Here is a 14,308-nt window from a genome sequence, read left to right as displayed (position 1 = left end):
AGAGCCTCCAAAGAGAAACTGCACACACACACACACTCGCTCTGCTTGTTCCTTGTTATGGGGAATCTAATCTTCTCCGGAGCTTGTGTCCATCAGACCATACTAGACTAGCTTTTGGGTCCACTTTCTGTGCTGGAGAAGCGGGTGCTTTAGAGCAGTGATTCTCAACCGTTTGGATACCAGGGACCAGCTTGTGGCCTTCCTACTCTGTATCAGGGAGATTTCAGGGGTTGGCACTGGTCCATGGACCGGTCGTTGAGAGACACTGCTCTAGAGGAACTGCCCAGATCAGAGGTTTGGCACTTGGGGGCTTGTCCAGCTCCCACACATGACACCAACTTCTGTAACATTGGATGGAACGTGTGGAGTGAAGGTCATTCAGCAACAGTGGGGTATGCCAAAGAGATGCATCTACTTCCAGGCCCTGGAGTCAGCAGGAGCCGTGCTTGGCCTGCCTCAAATGGAAGGCACTTGTGTGCACTTAAATTGATCCTAGTTTCCCATTTAGTGTCTTCTGTCCACTGATTTTTACTAAAGTGTCTCTGGAAATGGGTGAAGTGCCCCAAATAAAGATCCCTATGTGCTGTGCTCTGAGAGGCGGAGCCAGTATTAAGCCACATACAAAAACATAATGTAGCTTTTCAGATGCAGGCGCTAACTGAGAAACACTATGCGGGAGGAACACACTCTTGTGGCTAAAGCACAAGGCTGGGCACTATCCCAGCTCTGCCACAGATTTGTTATGTAGCACGGGCAAGTTACTTCCCTCCTTTTGCGTGTTTCAGGGTATGGCTACACTCGAAACTTCAAAGCGCTGCTGCGGGAGCGCTGCCACGGCAGCGCTTTGAAGTGTGAGTGTAGTCGCAGCGCCAGCGCTGGGAGAGACTCTCCCAGCATTGCATGTATTCCACATCCTCATGGGGTTTAGCTTGCAGCACTGGGAGCCGCGCTCCCAGCGCTGCGGCACTGTTTACACTGAAGCTTTACAGCGCTGTATCTTGCAGCGCTCAGGGGGTGTTTTTTTCACACCCCTGAGCAAGAAAGTTGCAGCGCTGTAAAGCGCCAGTGTAGCCATGGCCTCAGTTGCCTATCTGTAAAATGGGGGTAAAATACCAACCTCACAAGGGTGTTGGGAGGCTGAGCTCATTGTATTTGTATAGCACTATGCAATTCTCTGGTGGAAGGAGTTAGAGATAAGCAGAATAGGATTGCTGGGGGAGATTTTCAGAAGTGTTAAGCTTTTAACTCTGCTCCCATTGAAGTCAATGGCCCAGCTCCCATTGATTTAAGTAGGATTGTAGAAATAATCTCACAGGAATTCCTGCCTTACATGCCCCTCCTCTGCTGTAGCCAGTCACATGGACAAAGCAGCTATCTTTGTCTGTCCTGCAGAGACACAGTCTCCTCCTAATTAAATGAGGAACATCATCCATTTACATTCCTATCCACCAATTCCAAATTAAAAGAGAACTTATGGGATAAAACCAAAGTGAACCCTATGCCCCCTTTGAGGATTTTCTTCATGTTTATTTTTATTTTTATTTTTTTTAGCAGGTCGATAATTCCATCATGATATCTCCTGTGATGCAGTGGTAACCCTTGGATGAGATTACAGCTGCATCATGGCCCCATGGAGTGCATTCATTGCTGCCTAATTGATCTAAATAAGTTGGGAATGATGAAATTAAAGTGCCATTGATATCAGAGGCCCCTGGCTCACTGTAGTTAGACATATGAGGAGAGTGGACAGATGGGGAGATGTTAAGATAATAGGTATTAAATGCAGACTTTACCCTGTATGGGATGGCAGACTAAACATAGATCAATTTCCCAGAGCAACAAATTTGGCTGCCTCTGCTCAGCTGATGTTCTAATGCTTAGGCACAGAGTTTGAAACAAGCTGGTTTCTTAGGGGACGTGTCATAATGCCTGAATTACCTTTCTGTTCCCCTTAGATGCAAGGATGCTGGTCTCTCCAAGGTCTGGATATCAAAAGCATTCATCATGCCATTCTCAGGACAAAATTTTTGGTGGCCTCAGAGTGTGGCCACCAACTTCTCACACTTTTTCCTAAAATACTTGGTTAGCTTTAGGAAAAACAAATAAATACAGACGCTTCCTGGGTTAGGCAAACCTGACTTACGCAACCCACGCTTACAGAAATAGTTCCATAAGCTGCTTTTTTTTTCTTGTGTGTGTAATTGTTGGGTATACATCCCTGACTTATGTGAAATTCGACTTGCATAAGTTGGGGAGCATCTGTATGCACATATATATGTAAGCAGAGTCAGGATGAGCTCTACCTTGACATCTGGTGGTGAATTATGGTGAGTGTGGAAAAGAATTTCAGAGGCTGATCGTGTTTGCATAGGCACACCCACTCTGCCTAGCATAGCCCATGGCAGCCTAAAATGGTTACTTTCACAGCTGTGGGATCCCCAATTTCTTTGTTATTGGGGCAGAAGGAATAAAGTGTTGTCACCTTGATTAAGTAAATGAGGAACTACGAAACTGTTTTATGATAAAGGGTTTCACTATCAACTAAATAGCACTTACTAGACAAGGGACATGGATTTCAAAACCCAGTGAATTGAGAGAGGCTGGGGACAGGTATCTGTATCTGGTGATGTAGGCTTCTTGTATGAGCCAGAAGCACCAGTTTCACCTACTCTCTTTGCTGTGGAATATCAGAGTTGATTTTTGATTCTCTTAAGAATCTAGATACAGGTTACTGAGTTGAACTTACTTTGAGCTAATGGTGCACTAGCACTGGGGCTTGCCTAATGTGAGCTGAAATCATTAAAGAGCTGGAATTGCTGAGCTGAGAGCACTGAGTACTGTGCTAACTAGTGGGGGAGCCTGAAGCTATACTGTGGAGCAGAGCAGCGGCCAGAGCGGAGTGGAGCAGTTGTGGAGCCACGGAGTGAGCGGAGCCGAGCAGTTTGTGGGGATGACTGGAGCAGATCACGGGACAGCTGGTGGAGCAGAGCAGCTGGCAGAGCGGAGCAGCTGTGGGATGGGTAGAGTGGCCCACAGAGTGAGCGGAGCCGAGCAGTTTGCGGGGATGGCTGGAGCGGATCACGGGACAGCTGGCAGAGCGAAGCAGTTTGTGGGGACGGCTGGAGGAGCAGAGTGGAGTGGCTGGTAGAGCGGAGCAGTTCGTGGAGAAGACAGAAGCAGAACCCCACGGAGAGGCAGGGCAGTTGGCCTCGGACTCATAAGGTGCCCCTTTCTACCCAGGCTGGGGGAGCGGGACCTCTGCAGATAGACTCTCGAACTCTGGGGCTGCACTGATGCGGGTCAGAGACTTTTGGGTTGCGGGACTTTTGGGACTGTGGGTGATCTTTGGGTTGCTAAACTCTAGGGACATTTGGGGTATTGGACTTTGGAGTCTTGGGGTGATTTGGGGGTTGCTGGACTCAAGAGCCCAGGGAAAAGGACACGGCCCAATTTCCTGGGGTGGGTCTTTGCTCACGGTTTGGTCTATGAACTCTAGTTAAGGCGTTTTCCCAATTTAATGCTTGTTGTTTATCTTATGTAGTTAAACCTTTTCTGTTACACTGAGACTCTGTGCTTGCGAGAGGGGAAGTATTGCCTCTTTGAGGCGCCCAGGGGTGTGTGTAAGATTTTCCCAGGTCACTGGGTCGGGGCTCGAGCTGGTTTTGCATTACACTGTAGGCAAGGGAGCCCTGTGTATTGAACCCGGCCCTTGGTGCTATCAATTCGGCCTGGCAGAAGGGTTACATATACATCCAAATCAGTGTAATTTATTTATTGCTAGCTAGTAAGTCTGTTGTGAAAAATGATATTAACAAACATACAAGTATCACTTTTCACAGCAGACTTACTCATCCCTGACAAGTGTGGGGACAAATTAAGCCCTGGATGGGGCGTCAGGGGAGGCAACGGGGGTCAGTGGCACTGGGGTGGGTGGAAGGCCGGAGGAGGCAATGAGGGGCCAGATCCCAAAACCCCATGGCCAGATCCCAAAACCCCATGGACGGGGGACGGGGCCTGGGGATGGAGCCTGAAGCCATTGGGCTGGAGCCTGCTACCACACAGCCAGAGGCCAGGGCTGGAGCCTGAAGCCCCGCAGCCAGAGCCTGCCACCCTGCTGCCCCAGGGCTGACATCCAAAGCCTGAGCCCCACCACCCCTAGGAAGGTGAGGAACTCACCAGCTGCCTGCTCCTCCAGCATTGTTCCCAAGGTGTCTCCGGAGGGGGGCAGGGTCCAACCCCTACTGGCAGCCCCAGCAACCAACACCAAGGTGGTGCATCCAAGAGCAACAGAGAGGGCCGCTGCTTTGCCACTTCCCCCACATCACAGCACAGGAGGCCTTGGCCGCAAGAAAAGCCCCCGGAGGCTGCATGCGGCCACGGTGGCCACATTTGAGAAATGCTGCAAATCTGTAAATCATGAAGAACTCAAGAAGTCCACCAGGGCCATACTCAGGTCACACTAAACTATTTCCAAGAGACCATCCTAGGAAGTGACTATATGTGTCGGACAGAGAAAGCCCGATTCCGCTGTCATTGGTTTTTTGTATTAAAGTAACATCTAGAAGCCCCCACTAGAGACCAGGCTCCCATTGCACATGCGCATAGTAAGAAACAGTCCCTGCCCCAAAGAACTTATAATTGTACATGGCAGACAGAGGGTAGAAGAGGAAATAGAGATACAGATTAAATAAGTGACTTGCTCAAGGTAACACAGCAGGTCAGTGGCTGAACCAGGAACAAAATCCAGGTCTCCTGACTCAGAGTGCAGTGCTCCATCCCTTAGACCAGGCTGCTGTCCTTAGACTGATCATTCACTTGAAAGAAAGAGAAGAACCAGAATTCTGGTGCCCACTAGAAATGGACTAAATACAACCCTTGGCATGGCTAGCAGGCCCTACAGTCTCTAGCAGCAGATTCTGTGTGCACCTAGAAAGAGACTTGGCTACAGTGCCTAAGACAAGCATCTAAACTGGATTTATGTTCCCATCCAGAATGTGCTACTCATGTGACCTATAGACAAAAAAATAACATGAACCTAATTTCTTGGCATCTAATTGTGGATGCATGGACCAGTAATTTGACATGGGATATCATTGTTCATATGATTTTCTTGCCTGTACTTTTAATAAGAACTCAGACAGCATCACAGAATATAGTAGCATTATGCCCTTGGTGAGTGGATTTGAAAGAGTGCCTCTTTCACTCAGCCTGTGGGGAAAAATGAGCCATTGAAACAAAGGCTTGCTGCAGAAGAGCTCAGACTTGGATGCGTAATGAAGGACCAGTTTACATAGATTTTACATGAACTTATGTAGAGTGGAGTGGGTTTGCTGATGTGTCCTGTTTTGCAGTCATGCCGTTAGTAGGTTTATGGAAAATGAACAGCAGGTACAGAACATCAATTCCATTTCCAAAAAAGTGCCAATCATTTTAATCATTCACCTAAAGTTTGGGCCAGATCCAGCCATCTGCAATTGGGTAATAGCTCTTCTCTGACTTCTCAAACTAGTCTTCAGATTGACCAGTAAAATTGAAATGGATGGTATGCAACACTGACATGGCAGCCAGCTGTCTGGGAGAATGGATAGAGGGTTGCAAAGTGTTGGGAAGTTTCACTTGATCATCATGCCGAGCCAGTTCTGTTCTTATAACAATCTTACGGCCTTGACTTAAGGTGTCACATGACTCATCAGAATCACACCCAGCTACATTGATCATCAGAAGCTCAGTCACACAGCCAGACTAGGAGTGAGAAAGCAGGATCCTTTGCTATGGGCTGTCCCACATACTGAGGGACTAAACTTGCAGAATCTCTACGGTTCACAGACATATAGATTTTAAGGTAAGATGAGACCGCTATGATAATTTAGTCTGACCTCCTGCACAACACAGACCATAGAATTTCACCCAGTGATTCCTTCACTGAACCCAATAACTGCATATGTTTTCCAAAGACATTCACGCAAAGTCAGTGGGAGCTGCAGGGGCTGACAATCATGCCACGCGCTTCTAAATTAATCTTCCCAAAGTTGCAAAGGAGAAGCAGTTCAATTACTACAGGGTTCATCAGTGCAAGCATGGGACATTCAGAGCAATCTGTCAGGCATTGCTTCTGCAGCAGCCTATGAAACATACAAGCTGGCACACTTACTGCCATTGTGCTCTGCTTCCTAGCTGAATAGGTTGTAGATGTTAGAAGCAATCCATTTGAATATTGGAAAACACAGAAGTCACACAAGCCTGATCTCAATTATTTAGATTTGAAATACCTCTAAGTTCCAACTAACAAATGTATCATCTAAACAAATATTTAGCACAGCGGGAAACATACTTACACAGAGGGAATCTAGATTCCTACCAGGAAAAAGCAGTGACGGTCATCTTTTGTAAAGTTAACTCAGCTCAATTGATTTACATACATGAATACCATCCCATCTATGATGCCATTTATGTACATAAACCAGAGGATGGATCTGATTCCACAGTGCCCTGCACTGACTCTCGTCATTCATACCAACACAAAAGGGGTGTAACATGTCCCATCTAACTTGTGCCCACTTTGCACGTTCTTTAATAATAATACCTAGCTCATACAGTGTGTGTCTCATCAGTGGATCTCAAAGCACTTTACAAAGGAGGTCAATATCTTTATCCCCATTTTGCATATGGGGAAACTGAGGCACAAGGAGGGAGGTGGATAAGTGTGCAGGGTGCCTGGCAATGGAGAACCCTACCCAATAACTATAAATACCATGAAACCTCTTCAGCATTCCTCATTTCCCAACTCTTAACTGGCTATCCCACACATGTTAGCAACACGCCATTTTTCCTAGTATAGCCATGGCCTAGGGGACCATAGCAGAGGAGGCATTTTTTTGCTGTGTGGGTCTGACCTGGGATGCAGCTACTGTCTCTGAAGTCGGATAGGGGATGAAGGGCCTTGGTGCTGCTGAGGATCATGTTCCAGTTGGAGTGGGCTGCCAGATGAGAAAAGTGGAGCAGGGACTAGAATAAAAGCCATGCAAGGCTGCAAGAGGTAAAGATTTGGCTACACCGCAGGTTCTAAACCCAGGGAATGCAAATAGGATTCAGGGGGTGGCAACCACCTCTCTTTGGGGCTAGATGGGAGGGAGTCCCAAAATTATTCTTCCATTGTAACATGGTGTTACAGTATGGAAAAAGCTGAGAAGCACCGAGCTCCAGTCCCTACTGAGAGACAAGGTGCAGCCAGCATAGCTGAGGAGGGGAGGAGATGCAGCAGATGTGAGGTTCCCTTCCTCCACAAATGGTCCTCAGTTCCCTCTCTGTGTCACGTGGAAGCAGGAGAGTGATCATTATGTAGAGTATTTGGAGATGGACACTGTTTCCCTTTCAACCTTGCTAGCTTCCAGCTCATCCTCTTAACTGCTCAGATAAGTCTGCTTGGGGTCTATAGTCCATCATTCCATCCTTTGCCAGAAATGTTCCTTCCCCCATCCAGCGTCCCGGAGCTGAGGATTTGGAGAAAGCCTTGCCAAACTGGAGCCTGGACACTAATGCCTCTCCATTCCTGTTGTACAACGGCGGGAGAAAGGCAGGCTGGATCCAACCCGCCCCCGGCCACTTGCCTCCTCTGAATTAAGCTGCCCTCCCTCCGCGGAGACCTCCTCCAAACCTCTGTTCGGCGACCCAGCCTGCTGAATTATTGACGAGAGCTAATGTGGACATAGGTCGGCACGTCTTGCTGTGACCTTGATATTCCGTTTCAGTGCAGCTTTCCCTCGCGGCTCCTTTTTCATGTGTTGGGGCTGAGTTAATCTGTTCATGCTCATTCACTCTCTCCCTCTCCATATCTTCTCACTGTCCCTTAGGCTCAGTGACTGGCTTCTGGGGAATGAGTGCTGTGAGGGGAAAGCACCCCAACCAATGGCAGGGGCATGGGGATAAAAAACAGGAACTTGCAATTACAATATGTCCCAGGGGCCTGGTTCTGCTCTGACTTACACCAGCCTTCCACTGGAGTAGCACTAACATGATTATTTCAATGACAGTATCACCAGGAAGCTCCATTGTGCTAGGTGGTGTCCAATCAGGAAGGGTTCCTGACTCAGAGAGGTTCCAATCTAAATAGACAAGGTGTGGGAGAGGAAACCGAGGTTCCAATCTAAATAGACAAGTGACTTGCTCAATGTCTCACACAACAGGCCAGGAATAGAGGCCAGAGCTTCTGGCTACCAGTTCAGTGCCCTAGCCACTGGATGGCAAAGTTATTTTCTTTTGTGGTTTCCAAGGAGTGAGCAGCCTAGGGGATCCTCTTCCTGCCTGATGCTCAGATTGTCAGCCTGGATCTCAGCATCTGCCATGCTCTGCCTCCTGCCGTGAATTCAGGTTGCATGTGCCTCTCTCTGAGGTATCATTGTAAAGTTCCAAGAGAAATGCAAAGCAAATAATAATCATTAGGAACCACTGCAAAGTGGGGTGAGGGAGAGGAAAGGAAGAACGAAAGATGGGGAAAGTAAAGGAAGAAGATGGGAAGGAGAGCACTGGGACAAGACTGGATTCTGACTTGGGGGACAGTGGTTGCAGAGAGAAAATCTCTTTGTGTTTGCTTTAAACAAGTGCTCCCCCAGTGTTGCGAGGAGTGGAGTGGCATGGGTGATAGTGCTATGGATACAAAAGAGCAAGTGTGAACCAGGCCTCAGAGTACTGCGGGGGAACTCACCCCGTTGGAGTGCTGGGCCAAGTCTCTGAGACCTCTCCGGGCACTGAGGTGGGTCTCAGCACCATGTCGGGCCCTGATTTTCTCTTGCTTGCCCCATGCTTAGAGAGCTCCTTGTGTCTTCCCCTCTCCTCCTCGGCAGGTGCTTGCTTTGCCATCAATCCCCACTTCCTAACAGGGAATCCATGGAACCTTTCCCTCTGAGCTGAAGCTGCTGAACGTGTCTGTCTCTAGCAGCTGCGTCTATGCACCGTTGCTCATAAATGTTCAGGTAATTTAGTGCCTGCAGTGCACTAAAGCAACAGCCCTATCAGAGGCTCTGCTTAGACACAAAGGAGTCTCGGCCTCCAGTTCTTATGTCACTCACGTGGCCTATAAGTCTCACTAAGCAATGAGATCCTGGGTTCATGTCTTAGGCCATTAACATCTCATTTTAACCCCTTCAGGGCCTTTTGTTGCCCCTTGGCCCCATCCCAACTCCTACCCTGCTCCTCCAGCATGCTGTATCAGGGTTTCTCCCAGATGTGTATGGGGAGCCGGTGCTCTCAGTCCAGTTCCTAGAAGGCAACTGCCAACATCACAATCAGCATTAATTAGCCCTCTCGTCAGCTGTCTCAGCAGAGTGTGGCTCACAAGTGTCCCAGAGCATCTGCAACAGCCCTACATTTAATCAAGCTGTCCCATAATGGAGAGGCTCTTCCCTTTGGTCTCACAGCCAGCCACGCCCTCCATCTGCTTCTCTGCTTGGGCTTCCTCTGCCTCTGATTGCGTCCTGCTCGATGCTAGCTCCTGCCTGATCCTTGCTGCTGTCTTTTGCTCTGCTCTGTTCTGCAGCAGACGTCTTCTTGATTCCTCCGTGGGGCTGTCTGTTTGCTGAGTTCTGAGAGCGAGGGTGGGAGATTGCATTAGATGGGGGCACGAAGAATCGCAGCGTGGGGACAGGGTGTGTTCCCAGGGCCCATTCCCAAGTGAAGGCCCACACACAGCTCTGAAGTGAGGATGACAGACAGCACATTAGCCCCTGCCCAAGTCATCCTCACCAAGCCATGACTGAGTCATGCCTGACAGCAAGCACCACTTGGTCACCAGCTCTGCCGAGAGACCAGCCTTTCTTCTAGCCCCATATTGCCCCTGAGCATTGCTGCCCCCTATATGCCCAGTAGCAGTACATGGCATCTCCTGGGGTGACTGATTTCCACTAAGACGGAATAAAATGGGAGTAATTTTACATGAGCAAACAAAACCGAGGGCCAGAAGCAGGCTGGAGGTGCGGTACTTGTGGGCGTGAAGCACATCCATGGTGTTAAGGCTCAGGGTGGGATGGTGGCGTGTAAACCACTGCCTAATAAGGTAACAGAATGTAGAATTTAAGGCCAGAAGGCCCACTGGCTCTGTCTCCCAGGCCAGGAACCCAGCCAGTACCTGCATGCCAAACCAACAGCTGAAATTAGACCAAGGTATTACAGCCCCAGGAAACTAACCTGTTATATGCCACGGGCAAAGAGCAGGAGGGTGTGAGCTGCACCAAGGCCCCTGCAATGGCAGAAAATTGTTCAAGTGAGATATACCCAGATAATTCCAGCAAGTGACCCACACTCCGTGCTGCAGAGGAAGGTGAAACACCCCCCAAGGCCAATCCAACCTGGGTGGAAATTCCTTCCTGACTCCACATACAGCAATCAGCTAGACCCTAGCTCCACACCAAGGGTGACTAAAGGCATCACCCCTTATGGGAGTGTGCTACAGAGCAGCACCTACAGCACCCTGTGACTGTACAGCTTATACTCAGCTCTGTGGGAGAGGCTGGACCCATGGCCCCAGGCCTCCTCCTTTGGAACAAACTCATACCAAAGTGAGCCGGAGGCTTCTTGTGCCTTTTTTCCAATGCTCAGAGCTAGTTGCCAGCTAATCCTTAGCACGGGGTATTTTTGTGGTGACGGTGCTATTGTCAGTGGTGCGTTTGGACTGTGTCTCCTGTTACTGTATAGAAATTCTACTGAACATTGCTGTAAGTTACTGAAGTTTAAACAAGGAAAAGCACACTCAGGCAGTGGTGCTGGAGGGAGTGGGGCTTTCTCTGCATGATTCCCATGCTATGGTGGAGTGGGAGCTGCTGGGTCTGTCTCTACCTTAATGCTCTTGTGTTTGTCTTGAATAGGACCTCATTGTGACTGAGGCTGGCCCTCTCCTGATGATCTGTAAAGCTGTGATGGATTTCTCTAAAGGCAAAATAAATTAAGGGAAGCATCTTACTTGGATCTGGATCAAGGTTTAAAGTCAAACAGGTACTCCATCGAGCACCTTTTCTGTCCTGGTACTATCTGCCTGAACCGTGTATGGGCTAATGACTGTAGTGGCATGCCACTTCCTTATGTTGTGCTAGATGCATGTAGACGAAGCCTTTCCAGGTTTTGAGGGACAGTATCTCCAAGAGCAAAGCACCCCTAGTCACTAGTCCATATGTTCCCCTTATGAGCAGGTTCTATCTCCCTAGAGCACAGCACAAGCCCAAGTGATGCTGAGGATGGGGTCTTTCATAACCTAAAGATGCTCCAGCTCCCCAGAGTCCAATCGGAAACCCTGGAGAAAGGAGCATGCTCTATCTCTCTACAGCCCCAAATGAGGCCAGGGCATGTGGGGAGCCATTTCCTTTGTAACCTAGACCAGCTAGTTCCACCCACCCTACAGCCCAGAATAAGCGTGCTGTCCAGTCCGACCTAGCATGCTGGCACCACCGCTGCGGCCCAGAGTGAGGCTAAGTGATGCTGAGTGTGCTGTCCTGCCTAACCTAGCCTGCTCCGTCTTTCTCCAGGCAGCCCTGGGTGGTGTTAGAGGGTGCTATGCTGCGGTGGCTGCTAATCTGGACATGCTTCATTTCCTCACCCCCTAGCCTGTCACAGGAGCAATGTCCTATTCCTCACAGTGCGGACATTTCCTATCTACCACAGTGCTGGGATCCTTGTATAATTTGCCTTTTAAAATGATAATTCCCCATTAAACAGAGAGATTTAGCCTAATATAAGTAGACAGATCAGTCAAGGCAGTAATATACTCCAGTTCCCAAATGTTTAGTTTCCTTTGGCTAAACTTGCCTGTAAAAGGTCTTTTTCTCCTCCGTGGACGAGAATAACAGCTTTGACCTTGAAGGGAGGAAAGAGGAGGGTTTTTTACTGTTTTTCTTCCAAAATATTCAAGTGAGAGGGATTTTTGCTTAAACAATTTATGCCCTGTGGATAGATTTATTCCATTCAGCTGCCAGCCACAAGAAAGCCCTGTTAGTCCCCAGGGCGTTTTTTCAGAACCAGTAAATCCTGCACATTAAATCTGCTCACAAACATGAGGGACCAATCACACTGGCTAGAGCCAGCTATGACATGGGCAGGTGTCAGGAGTCTCCCACACAGCTGCCCCTGACACCACCACCTGCCACTCCATTGCTAGGCCCCTAGGCAGCCATGGGACTTGGTGCAGATCTTCTAGTATGCCCTGCAGCACCCCTATTATTCCAGTCCTGAGCCCTCCTGCCGCTCTGCTAAGCAGCTCATTCCCTCCTGGAGCACCTGTCCTGAGCTCCGCATACAGCTCTGCCAATGCATCCCACTCATGGCCTTCCCACTGCTCCTTACGCCTATAATGACCCCTCACAGCTCAGCTGCTGTCCAGCAATCCTGTTCTTTCAGCCCTGAGTCCTTACACATAGTTCTCTGTTCCCAGACCTGCATAGTTCTCCTACATCTGATGCTTTTGTCTTACATTGTATGGAGGTGCCTATGGCTGTTCTACAGTGTATGTGCTACTTGTTGCTGCCCTTCTGCTGCTGCTCCTGGATTTATCCCTGCAATTATAACTCACTCAAACATTTTGGGATAAAGTATGTGTAAAAAGCAAACAATGCCATACACAACAAAGCTGCTTCGTACTGTGGTGTTGTCCATTCTGACAAAGCCCCTCCTGACCTCTACCCCCAACCCCTATGACTAGTGTGAACTTCCGCCTGGTCTTGCTTGTACACTTCTGTCCTGACTTTTAGCATCTCCACTATACTGCCCTTTGGCTGACCCAGCATGGTCCAGTGAATGGGGACCTGGGTTCTATTCCCAGCTCTGCTACTGACTGGCTGTGTGCTCCTAGACAAGATGGCTCTGTGTCTCAATCTGTTTATATTGTAAGTTTTTGGGAGCAGCGACTGTCTCTCATTATAGTGTGCTTCAGACACTAAAGCCCCTGTTTCAGTCGGGGCTGCCATAATACAGATAATAGTCACTAGTTTCTTTTTAATATATGATGTCCATTAGGATGATATTGAGATTGCCAAGCTCTTCCGTTTGTGATCTGAGTCATATTTGAACCCATGGTATATCTTCCGGGATGGGCAGCCAGTTTGCTTTGCCACACTAGTGCTTTTTATTTCCTTACTGCTTAGATTTTCTGTCTCCTTCTTCACTCCGATGGATGCCAGCACAATGCTTGAGGAAAAGACAGGCGTAACTTCTGATCCCAACACCTCAGAACTTTGGGGGAGGTTTGAGTTTGGCTCAAGGCCTGCCTCTGACTGTATGTGGTTTCATTTGATAGACTCTTTACTGCAGACAGCCAGGTGTCTCGTCTGCCCCTACGGAAGTGCCGTGTTTCACCAACAGCTTAAACAAATACTGCATCTTTGCAGGACCCAATGCCAAGGAGAGTTTTCTCAAATCATGTACTCTTTCCACACACATGAATCTATCTCTGCGTTATACATACAGTAGGTAGCTATGGCTGAACATCGGATAGCTTGATTCAGTTGGGATGTTTATTCTTAGCTTTATCTAATCCTCTTTGGTCATAAAATCAGGTGGGGAGATCTAACAAGAACAGGATTTTTCACACCATTTCTGGTACTTCCTGTATTTCTGCAACTGGATGGAATCAGGGAGCCCGGGGAGCCGTGTGGAAATGAAAGATACAAGAAACTATGCATACCTTTTCTGAGCTTCATAACAGTTTCGGGTCAAAGGTTCAGGTCTCGGTTCCTATTTTCATAGAAAAAACACCCAATTTTCCATGAATTGGTTTACTCCTCTCTAACTATAGCACCCATGTTCCATCTAACTAGCTAAGTTACATGCTGCTGTGCCTAAATCGCCTGAAAGCTTTTGACCCATGAATAGAATTTCCACCGTGCTCACCCCATTAACAGATGTCTAACAATAACATCTTGCATTCCCATAGCACTTTTTTACATCCCTAAGGATCCCAGTGTTGTTTGTATATAGGAATGGCTGCTACCACCCTAGAAATGGCGTTATCGGCACCTCTCAAGTGGAAGGTGGGAGCACACAGTCACAACACTGCATGACAGTTTTGGACAGGAATTAGAACTAAGTAGAATGGAAGGCTTTTCATTCATCCCCCAAGTTACCCTTCGAATCTGAGGTTTGAACAAACCCCAAATTCAGAGTACACAGTCAGAGCTGCCAAGCTTCACCTAGGTTAATGCTGGAACCATGCAAAGCTGCTAGTTTCTATCATTTTGAACCGTAAGTTGCCCCTTGTTTGCTCAAAACTGGTCCCACGCTTTTTGTTGTGTGTATTGCAGTAACACCTGAAGGCCCACCAGGGCCTGTTGTG

The 14,308-nt window shown here is 48.3% G+C and overlaps 1 protein-coding gene across 5 annotated transcripts in view; it reads left to right on the top strand.

The window, feature by feature from the left end:
- LINGO1 (leucine rich repeat and Ig domain containing 1) overlaps positions 1–14,308 on the top strand; it is a 494,269-nt gene that overhangs the window by 286,846 nt on the left and 193,115 nt on the right. For 4 of the 5 annotated variants that reach the window (XM_030578570.1, XM_030578574.1, XM_030578569.1 and 1 more), the window contains one exon: positions 10,857–10,983. The exons of the other annotated variant lie outside the window; for it this stretch is intronic. The gene's annotated coding sequence lies outside the window, so the exon portion shown is untranslated. The remainder of the gene's footprint in view (positions 1–10,856; positions 10,984–14,308) is intronic. 5 annotated transcript variants of the gene reach the window in all.

This window comes from Gopherus evgoodei, chromosome 10 (assembly GCF_007399415.2).
Source record: "Gopherus evgoodei ecotype Sinaloan lineage chromosome 10, rGopEvg1_v1.p, whole genome shotgun sequence".
Lineage (NCBI taxonomy): Eukaryota > Metazoa > Chordata > Testudines > Testudinidae > Gopherus > Gopherus evgoodei.
Note: the sequence above shows the minus strand (reverse complement) of the source record. Positions and strands in the feature narration are given on the sequence as shown.